Source organism: Lactuca serriola, chromosome 8 (assembly GCF_051521515.1).
Source record: "Lactuca serriola cultivar US96UC23 chromosome 8, Lser_US96UC23_V15, whole genome shotgun sequence".
NCBI classification, from domain to species: domain Eukaryota; kingdom Viridiplantae; phylum Streptophyta; class Magnoliopsida; order Asterales; family Asteraceae; genus Lactuca; species Lactuca serriola.
In genome coordinates this window covers 256,305,029-256,316,078 of record NC_136415.1, presented here as the reverse complement: position 1 = coordinate 256,316,078, position 11,050 = coordinate 256,305,029, and the positions used below count along the sequence as shown (strand labels likewise).

At 33.8% G+C, this 11,050-nt stretch overlaps 1 long non-coding RNA gene across 1 annotated transcript; it reads right to left on the bottom strand.

Moving 5' to 3' along the window:
* Positions 1 to 2,354: 2,354 nt before the first annotated feature.
* Positions 2,355 to 4,069, bottom strand: LOC145070658 (uncharacterized). The gene is made up of 3 exons (XR_013690029.1): positions 3,763 to 4,069; positions 3,369 to 3,661; positions 2,355 to 2,653 (listed from the first exon to the last, which is right to left on the bottom strand). It is a non-coding gene; the product is annotated as an uncharacterized LOC145070658 (long non-coding RNA).
* Positions 4,070 to 11,050: the final 6,981 nt, after the last annotated feature.

Here is an 11,050-nt window from a genome sequence, read left to right as displayed (position 1 = left end):
GAAAACCGAATTGCAAAAATCGGTCCAACTGAATAATGATTTGGTTATAATAGATTGGATTTGAATGTAGTTTGAATTATTCAAATCGATACTTTGAAACTAAAATCAATTTAGATTTAGTTGATCGTTTGGATCGAGCCATCCATCCAAACGATCATCCATACTTTTCTGTCAAAAGTTTGTTTCGACATAAAAATAAAACTATGATTTTGTTTTGCTTTAAAAATGAAACGACATTTTTTTTTGGAGTTACGATCATATTTATGTTGATGTTTGGTTTCAAAATATTATTTCCGGTTAAAAATAAAATTAATATAAATAAAATTTACATTACCTCCCTTCCATAATGAAATTTTAACAATTTATTTTTCAATTTTAATAACTATTAGCAAAACATAAAGTTATTTATGCGTATTTTTATAATAAATAAATAAATTTTATCAATGTATTTTTGTTTTAAACATGCTTTTACTTTTAATATATAAACAACAAAATATTTTTATTTTAACACAAAATAAAAACCATTATTATTTATATATTTCAGTAGCTTTTGCTGATGTCAATTTTTCTTTGGTTGACATATGTTAATTAGGGGTGTGCAAAAACCGAACCGCAAACCAAAAAAACCGCATAAACCGAAACCGAAATGAAAACTGATGGTGCGGTTTTTAGTTTTGTAAAAACCGAAAATACTCGGTGCGGTGCGGTTTCTAGTCACGCAAAAACCGCAAAAAACCGAACCGCACCGCATATATATATATATATATATATATATATAAAATGTTGATATTCGTAAGAACAAATAACTTATGACAATTAAAATTTTTATAAATATAAATATTTGTTTTATCTATCGAATGATGATTGTATATTTTTAAGCATAAATTCAGTGGTATTTACAATAACAAATAATGTTTATGACATTTTTTAACATTTAAATATGAAGAGTACTAGTGATAAGTATCATTTTTATGAATACATTAATTGATATTATCGTATGTATTTGTGAAACAAATATTATATTAAATTCGTATTATATTCAAACATTACAAACATGTTGGATGAGTGGTTATGTAATTTGATTTCAAACCAAGAGGTGGTGGTATCGGTTTATCTCCAATAAATGATTAGCACTCCTTATTTGAGTCAAAGTAACTCACAGAGTTACTTGAGTTTTAGTAAAAAGGAAAAACAAAAACAAAAAAAACTAACAAAAAACCGAACCGCAATAAAAAATCGCAAAAACCGAACCGCATAAAACCAAACGGTACGATTTCTAAATTTCAAAAAACCGAAGTTGCGGTTTTCGGTTCGGTTTTGGCCAAAAACCGCACCGAACCGCACCATGCTCACCTCTAATTTTAATGGAACAATGTAAATAAATAGGAAGTTTTTGGTCCACATTCAATGTTTGACATATATTAATTGGAACAATATAAATAGTGTTATATCTATCCGATGTTTATACAATCTTATTCTTTAAAAAGTATATTTTGCTATTTTGGGTTAAAAATTATATTTTTATTGGACAGATTTTTCAATGTACACTATTTATAATAGAAAATGAAAAACACTTTTGAATTCTAAAATATTTAGAAACAAAAATATGTAAGAACTAAGAAACATTGACTTTTTTTTTTCTTAAGTCTATCACTTTATCAATAAATAATACATCAAACGGTTCAAAAACGTTAACAATGTTATTTAACTCGTGATTAATGGTAAAATCATGACATACCATGATATAAATTTTGATACACTTGAAATAATAACATCGATCATAAATCGTAATATCATGTCTTTTTTTTTTAAATCCTAACAAATAAGATAATTTTGCAAAACCTACATATACACAAACTGAAAAACTAACTCACAAATCAATGTTATGAATAAGTATGTATTGTAATCAATAATAAATATTTTATAAAAAAAAAATATTAAATAGAAAGGATTAAAACAATAAAGAAGATGGGGACATATTGGTTATTATACATGGACTTAAAAGACCAATTATAAAGTCATAAGTACCCAAAAAATGACAAGAGTTTAGAGAGAAGATGAATATTCACATTAAAAAAAACATATGTTGATTCAGTTGCATACTCTATCAAACCAATAAACAAAACAAATCAATGCAATTAAAAGTTCACATAAAAAACATAAGAAAATTTTAAAGTTCGACATCTATAAAATGTCATATTTGAGATTCCTCAAACACTTAAAGAGAGTAGTTTGTATAGTTTAACATCATTAAAGTCACTCTGCGTTTATTGCATTATTAAAGTCAAACTTCACTTCTTCCCCCCACTTTTTCTATAGTTTAAGAAAGTTCATATACACAAAAGAGCAACAAATTAGAACCCAAATGATGATTATTGGATTTAAGTAGAAACGATAAATCCCAATTTATATTTGTTATTCACTATCAAAAGTCACAAATGACGAACCTTTTTTTCATGTAATAACTAATAAGAGAAGCAAAACAGTAATCTAATCAAGACCATAATCATTGGTTGCTTAAACCAAAGTTGTTAAATCATATTCGATGTAATTTTCATCAACTTCACAGAAAAGTTCATTCCCACATATATTGCAAAAGCACTAAATCCAAGATGTACCCTCGCTATCATGCCCACTCACATTTGATTCATCGCTATTTGTCATCAACAAAAAAGTAAGAAAAATTAAAATTCCATATCCAGGTTTATGTCTAATTTCAAATTTAGTATTGATCAAAGGACTAAAGATCATAAATGGAATAAGCATGGTATTTTGTCAAATAGTTAATATGCATAATATTTTACCAGATATTGATCCATATGGGTCGTGTGGCAAACCATTATGTCCATCAATTTTGGAAGAGGTTGAAAAAAAACAAAGCATTATCAGTAAAAAGAATCAAACTTGAGATAAAAAAAAAAATAAATAAAATAAAAAAAACCCATTCAAGTAAAACGAATTGGTTTATGGCTAAAACAGATCTAGCCAACACATGATTCAAAACAAAACAAACCTAGTTCAAGCAACACAAATTGATTTAGGGCTAAAACCGAAAAACAAACAGAAAATCAAACCTGGTTCAAGATTATAAACTAATGACAACAAAAAAATTACCAGCTTAAAGCCATCCAATATAGAGTGAAAAGCAGAGAAAAACATAACCCTAATTTTGTGTGAATTCGTTTGGAAATGCAATCAACATCCTCAATTATAGACATTTGTGATAAAGGGGGAAAATTACAAATCAAGATTACTGATTTCTTGCTATGAATCATAAAAGTTTCTTAGAAAGTTTTTAATTAAGACTTTAGAAAGCGTTAAATTGATTTTGCATCAATAGGGATGGAGATGGATTTTGAGAAACTTACAGATGTCAAACGGAATCTGCTATTTTTCTTCTGGTAAAGTTCAAGCCGGAATCCAAAATTGAACGTCAAAACCAGCAGTGGCAGGTGGCCTCGAATGAGACAATAGTCGTCGTTCTCCCTCAATAGCATCTCTATTATCAGTATCAGTTGACAAATAAAAAACCTGAAATTGAAACTTACTGAGTAAGTGAGTGGACGTCCAATGAGATTTACATATAGAAAAGTGTATATGGAAGTAAGAGGCCATCGTTGTCTGGGATCTTCCAAGTGCATTCAAAGAAAAAATAAAAATCCTGCAGATGATGGAGAAGAACTAGTGAGTTTTGTTGTTGAAAAGCCCAATCCAAAGTGGAAGTAAACCTAGAAATTTGTGAAAACAGAAATTAAAACATACATTGGATGGCTTTTATTCAAAGGGGAAAATGTTCTCAGTTGATTTGTGGTCCATGATTATGAGAAGCTTGAAGCAATTTGAAGCAAATGTTGAAACAATTGAAGCAATTAGGTTGAGATTGAACTCTTATGTAGACGGGACAGTTACACAATGAAGAAGGATATGCGATGAAGGAAGAACGTGGGGTGGATATGGCGGTTTCTATGGTTGACGAAGAAGATGGAGCCGGGAGCAGTTGAAGTTCAAGGAGCAGGAATACATGAATAGTGGAACGAAAAAAGACAAAACTGAACAAATGGTCCTGTGGTTAACCTTACACTACTACGATACGTGTTTGGCTTACCTTTTTAAATGATTTTTGACGTTATTTTTTAGAAAAAGTCCCAAAAGATGTTTGGCAAAGGGAAAATGACTTTTGTAAATGACTTTTTCCATAGAGTAATTTAAGTCTTTTTAAAAAGTCATGATTACTTGATTTTTCCTAACTTTTCACCAGCTAAAAATATTAAATTACCAATATACCCCTCATCTACCCTAAACATGTCTTTTTTTTGTCATTTTACATGTAAAAATTAAACCAAACACTTTAATTTTTGACTTTTTCCCTTCAAAAGCTAATCCAAACACATTTTAAAAAATAACTTTTGTAAAAAGTTCTTTTACAAAAAGTCCTTTTACAAAAAGGACTTTTGCTCCACAAAAGTTAAGCCAAACACCCCCGTACATGTCCAAAATTTTTATTTTGTTGAGTATTTGATCTAATTTGTTATGAACATCTTTATAATGACAATTTTGCCCCCCCCCCTTCTCCTCCTTTTTTTTCTTTTTCAGTTTTCTTATTCATTCTATTATTTTTTTGATGAAATAAATAAATAACAAAATAAAAAACCAACTAACCCCTCCATCTCTCTCTATCTCTCCCTCTTTCTCCCTCTCCACCATGTTACCGGATTTGAAAGGTCTGTGTGTACACGTCTTCGAGATGAAGTCACACATTGACAGGTTGGGAATGTTAGGAGTCGTTGTGTCGAGGAAGTTAGTTGTTCACTTGGTTTTTCAATCACTTCCTAAGTCTTATAATGAGTTCATTAAATATTACTATATGACAGACCGCGACATGACCCTTATTGATTTTAACTATTTGCTAATGGATGCTGAATCAGCAATGATTTGGCACGCTGGTAATGCAAATTTGATTGGAAGATCTACTTCCCCAACTTCCATGGACATTGACAATGGAAACATTGGAAGTCTAGAAAAGTCTTCTCTTCCCAATGAAAAGGGAAAGACTCAGAGATTCTCCCGTGTGCCATTCCGAAAGAGTCTATTTGTTTCTATTGCCAAGAGAAGGGGCATTGGATGAGATGCTGCCGTATCTACCAGAAGGATCACGAGGATGGAAAGGTGAAAATGTATAACTCTGCTTCAGGTAAGTCCACTATCCAACTCTATTAAGTTCCCATTTGTAGATTTTTAATACATTATGTGATAAGATCACATTTTGATGTTTTTTCGGATCGATGAAAAGAAAGGAAGCTTAAAGGAAAAGCATGTTGAAAATAATTGTTTTGGTTTCAATATACAATGATTGAACACATGTAAATATTATACTTTTAAATACAATGGTTGTTTGTACTTTGATTACTATGATGCATGTGTTGTGATACTACAAATGAAGTCCTCCACCCCCGGACGTTTCCGCCGTTTGGTTTAGGGGTGTGACAGATTTGTATAAGCTTAACATTCTTAAATCAAAATTCAAAAAAATCTATACTGATATGGATCTAGAAAGACGAACACGACGCTGATATGGATCTAGAAAGACCAAGACAAAAAAAAAATCTGGCAGCGAATACATGGCCTGAGTCGTTCGAAGGTGTTGAAACCCTTTCATCAAAGCTTCCACCATCTTTAGATCTTGAAAAAAGGACGATAGGTTTTTCTTTCAAAATTGTAAAGGTCAAAGCTTGGATTTTTTTTTAGTTTCTCTTTTTCTCCGCCACCCTTCCCATATAGATTAGGGTTTTTGTCCTGAAAATCGAGCTACCACTGTGGGATGGGTTTTCAGATATGAAGAGGAAGAGGGCTTTCAGATCGATAGATCTGAAGAGAGTTTTTAGACTTCACCGGCGTAGATCTGTTCTCTTCTGAGGATATCGGAGACCTGAGCTCGTGACTGAAGACTCTCGAGGCAAAGAGGCGGATTTTGATTCAAGGTTTTGTCCTCCGTCGCTTCGTCTTTAGATCACCATGTGTGTGTTCAGATGAAGAACCCGAGAACCGATGACCTCGATTTGATTCCGTCTTCTAATTTCATTTTCTTATTTCTCTATTATCCGATCTTCCCTCTATTTTCCTTTCCTTGAGTGTTTAGGGAGAAAATTCTAAAGAAGAAACATATCTCAGATCTTGTTTTGGTTTGACGAGAGAGAGAGAGAGAGAGAGAGAGAGAATTTTATTTTTGTTTTATTTTTAAATGTTTTCTAATTACTTTAATAAAAGAAAAATGTAAAATAAAATAATAAAGGGCAAATCCGTCATTATAAAATGAATCAAAATTTTTGGATCAAACTCACAATAAAATGATAAGTTTGGACCTGTGGTGCTAGTCCAAACTTTTTTGGACCAAAGTGGCAATTTTGAGCTAACCACGGGGACCAATTGTGTAGTTTTGTCAAGAAAAAAACTGTAAAAAAAGTGTAAATAGGGAGTTTATGCGGTTGAGATAAAAAATTGAAGAAATCCAAGGGCTCAAAATCCTCATACCGTTATTGGTGACCAGAGCTTACTAATAATAATAATAATAATAATTGGTAAGTCTTTTGGAATTAACTTTGGTGGTTTTTCAAAAGATAAGAAATTGGGATTTTTTGTAACTTTTGTCTTCTTATAAGGTAAATTATCTTCAACAGTCCAAAAATATTTAGACAAACATTTTTTTTAGAACTAATTTTTGACTTTTGTCTTCTTAAAAGTTAAAATCAAAAAGTTCTTTTGTAAAAAAACTTTTCACTTTAAAAAACAATCTCAAACACCCCCAAGTGGTTTGTGGCTTAGGTAGGGTTGTTATTCAATCGGATTTACTTCTGTTTAGACCTGTCAATGGAGCAGATATTAACCATAATCTGATCCAAACCCTTAAGAATTATATGGGTTGGATCATAGTTTTTGATTCGTTTACCCGCTAGCGACCCATACCTAGTAACTCTTATATTAAAAGGGTCAGGTATGGATCATCACTGATCTGCTCCATTTATAACCCGCCCCTGAAACATCCCAAAATTTAAGACTAAAATTTTCATTTTAGTTAAGTTATTACTTAAAACCAACAGTATACAAAACATTCATAATAATATCTCATGTCAAAACCAAAGTGCCATCAATCAAATATAGTATCATAAAACCATATCAGAGTGTAATCCCAAAGATCTCATGTGCAGAAAACATAGTGCGATCCTGCGATCGAGATCAGCTCATTTCATTTGAGAACGAAGTACCTGAAACCAAAACTGAAAACCGTAAGCACGAAGCTTAGTGAGTTCCCCCAAACTACTACATACCATACAATAACACATATATCACATATTGGGCCTTGCCCACTGCATCGGGCCCCGCTCGGCATCGGACCGAAGTCCGGCATAACTTGGGCCTCGCTCACTACATCGGACCCCACCCGACATCAGACTGAAGTCTGGAATAACTTGGGCCCCGCCCGGCATCGGACCGATGTACAGAATAAATAAATTGAACATAACATAAACATAAACATATAAAATAATCATATATCCTGCATCAGGCTTGCCCGACATCGGACCGAAGCCTGGAACATATAACACATAACATAAACATGCATGAATCACAAAGACATCAAGCATACATAACTACTCCTCAGGATCGCCTTGGCATCAGACCGAGGTCCAGAAACATATAAACTGCATCGGGCTAACCCCGGCATCGGGCTTATCCCGACATATTGCAACTACATATACGGGCCGACATTGGTGCCTTAGACCCGTTCCTACTGGAGGAAAACTCACCTCACACTGTTGAAGTCCTGCTAACAAAACCCTAGCTACTGGTTAACAGATTCCTGAATCTGTCAATCATCAAAATAACACCCAATTAATAATTAGGTTCTAACACATATACCTATAAGTCCATGCTTGGGGTAAAAGACTGCTTTACCCCATTCAAGCTCAAGGCCCAAAAGTCTAATAATGAACCAAGGCCTAACTATGGCCCAATTTTCCAATTTGGGCCCAAACCTCTACATGGTCTTGCCTTAAGGCCCAACCATTTATTCTTGGTCCCACACTTGACATTCTGATGGCCCAAAATCTCGTAATCATCAAGGCCCAAACTATGGCCCATATATGGCTCAATTTTCCAAAGGGCCCAAACCCCTTACATGGGATTTACCCTAAGTCCATTTGCTTGCTCTTGGATGGTCCATTATTATCCTAATAACCAAGGCCCAATAAGAAGGCCCAACTCAAAGTGCAAGTGAAATTATTGTTTCACATAAAATGATAATTAGGGTTAAGTGTCACTACTTAACCCATTAAGGAATTAATCCATTAAGTCTCACATGGACTTAGGTTAATTGCAAATGGGTATTAATTAATATTTTAATTTAATAAACGATTCTAGTGTGGTCCCGATTGATCCAAAGTCCATATATCCAAAATCAGGGTTTTCTAAACCCTAAGTAGGGTTTCCAACCCATTAATAGCCTAATAGGCCCAAAACCAAGTCCTTAAGCCCATTAGGGTTTTGCTAGTGGGGCACCGCCCACTACCACCTCGGGTAGTGATGGTCAATGGTAGCTCACAGCAGCAGCCACCACCTTACGGTGGTGGTTTTGAGTTTCTTTCATTATTCTTTTTGCTAATTACATTTTACAACCCAAATCTCAATAACATACACATACATACTAACATAAACATACATACACACAGCCACCCTAGTGGTGGCCGATGGTGGTACACGGCGGCAGAAAAGTTATAACCGGTGGCAACCACCATGGTTGGCTGCCATGGTGGTGCTCTTGCTTTCCGGTTACACATTGGTAAGTTTTTAGAGTTGTTGCAACACCACAACCATTCCCAGGCACATGCTAATCACCTCTCGGAAAGATATAGTTAATCAGGCTATATCACTCCCAGATCTGATTATATGTCCCCAAGCCGACTAATACTGTCCAACAATCACAATACTTTTTTTTGTCCTAGTATGACACTGATTTTAGTATGAATGTAGGTATGTATACTTTAGTTAAATATTTTCTTATTTAAAAGTATAAACTCTTTGTTAGAGTATTTTAATCCCGATGTGTTTATAATTTGTATATCTTTTATGGTTTGATATACTTAATTCACTATAAACAATGCTCTGATACCAATCTGTCACACCCCTAAACCGAATTGGCGGAAACATTCGGGGGTGGAGGACGTCATGTACAGTATCATAACAATGCATAATAGTAAAAAAAGTAACAACATCATCCATTGCATTAATAGTATAATTTATACATGTGTGTTCTGAATGTAAATGTAAGACACCAAATATATATATATATATATATATATATATATATATATATATATATATATATAAAAGACGAATCTGAAAGTGCTCCGTCTTCTCAAAACCTATCATTTGTACCTGTCTACTGGTGACCTGAGAATACAAGTTATTTTGAAAGAGAGGATCAACATTTAAGTTGGTCAGTTCATAAGTATTTTAATGTCAGATGTTTGTATAAGTATGAAGAAAGTGTTTGCAAATGTTTTTTGTAAATGTTTGTAAGTGTTTGTAGTAAATGTTTGTATGACCTAGAAAATCTTATATTTTCTACTAGAAATGTAGCCTTCTACCAAGACCTGAATGTTTTGTATGTTGTTTGTTTGTAAAAGTGAGTGTTTTTCCCAAGTATGACTATCATTATCAAAATATAGTTTACATTACCGTTATTTGAGAAGATCACAATGTGAATGCAATGAGAAAATTGATGATGTACTGTAGTATTGTATATATAGTAATTAGTGTTGTACTAACTACCTTAAACCAATTGTTAATTAAGGTATAATGTGATATTGTTGTAACCATGCTTGATTGACTAGTAAAGCACGACGCTCGAAGATGTCGAAATGGTATGACATTTGTCACCCATAGACCTGCAGGTCCCACTGTAGCTAGCAACAAGGTGTAGGATGGTCAATCTAGTATAGGTCTATACACAAGTTATGAGCCAATGATTTCAACATTTATTGGAATTGTTCTTCCAAAGCTCAAATTCTTTGTTCCATTCCCCAGGATTTTTCATCCACTTCAATAGCCTTGGCCATTGTCATCCACATCAGTCCCTTAGATTCATGTCGGAGTGCCTCTTGGGTATTTATATAGTTATAGGTGGCCATGACTATATCACGATCTCCCCTTATGACATTATAGTCTTGGGTTCTTAGAGTTCTCAGTTGTTAAATCCATCGGGTGAGCCTCTCATTATTGTTTTCCACGATACTTATGTCATCACTCCCATCTTAAGTTGGTTACCTAAATGGATGGTGCGATCAAATAGTAGTGACAGAGATTCAATCTATGTAGGGTCCTGGGGCTTGGTTCCTGAGGGCTGTCTGATCTCAGAACCTTTCTTCCTTTCTTTTTTACGATTTTCCAATAGTGGTTTGTTTTATATTTCCGGAAGGGGTTGTATGGAACTTTTTTTCCTTGGGCATGGGAAATTGATCTGGAGTCTTCTTGGTGATGTTCTTGCAAGGTTGAATGGATTTTCAAACGATCCCCCTAGTGCGATGCATCCCAAAGCCAAGGCGATTTCTCATGAGTGGTGGGGACACATCGGGTGCGGCAATAGAGTGGATGTCGCATGGGTTACTGGTTCTTTTTTCTATGTTTCTTCTTTAGACTCTGAATCCTCGTCCATGTATTCCTTCGATCCTTCCTCAAAATCTTTTTCCGGATCTTCCTATGGTTCGTCATCGGAGATAATTGTTAACGTTTGATAGTTTTGAGTGTCCGGAGGCTGTCCTATTTGTTCAGTTGGGAAGTAGGGATCTGCTCCAATGGAATGTTGGATTATATGTCTATTCCCATAACTATAATTAGTATGTACTTGACCCGATAGTAGCATGGTTCATTTCAGGTTGCCTTCATCAGAATAATTTAATAGGATGGATATTTGCATAAGAGGTTATTTGTGATTTATTAATATATTATAAGTATAATATATTAATTGGGTAATCATATTATTTATTTAGTATTGATCAAG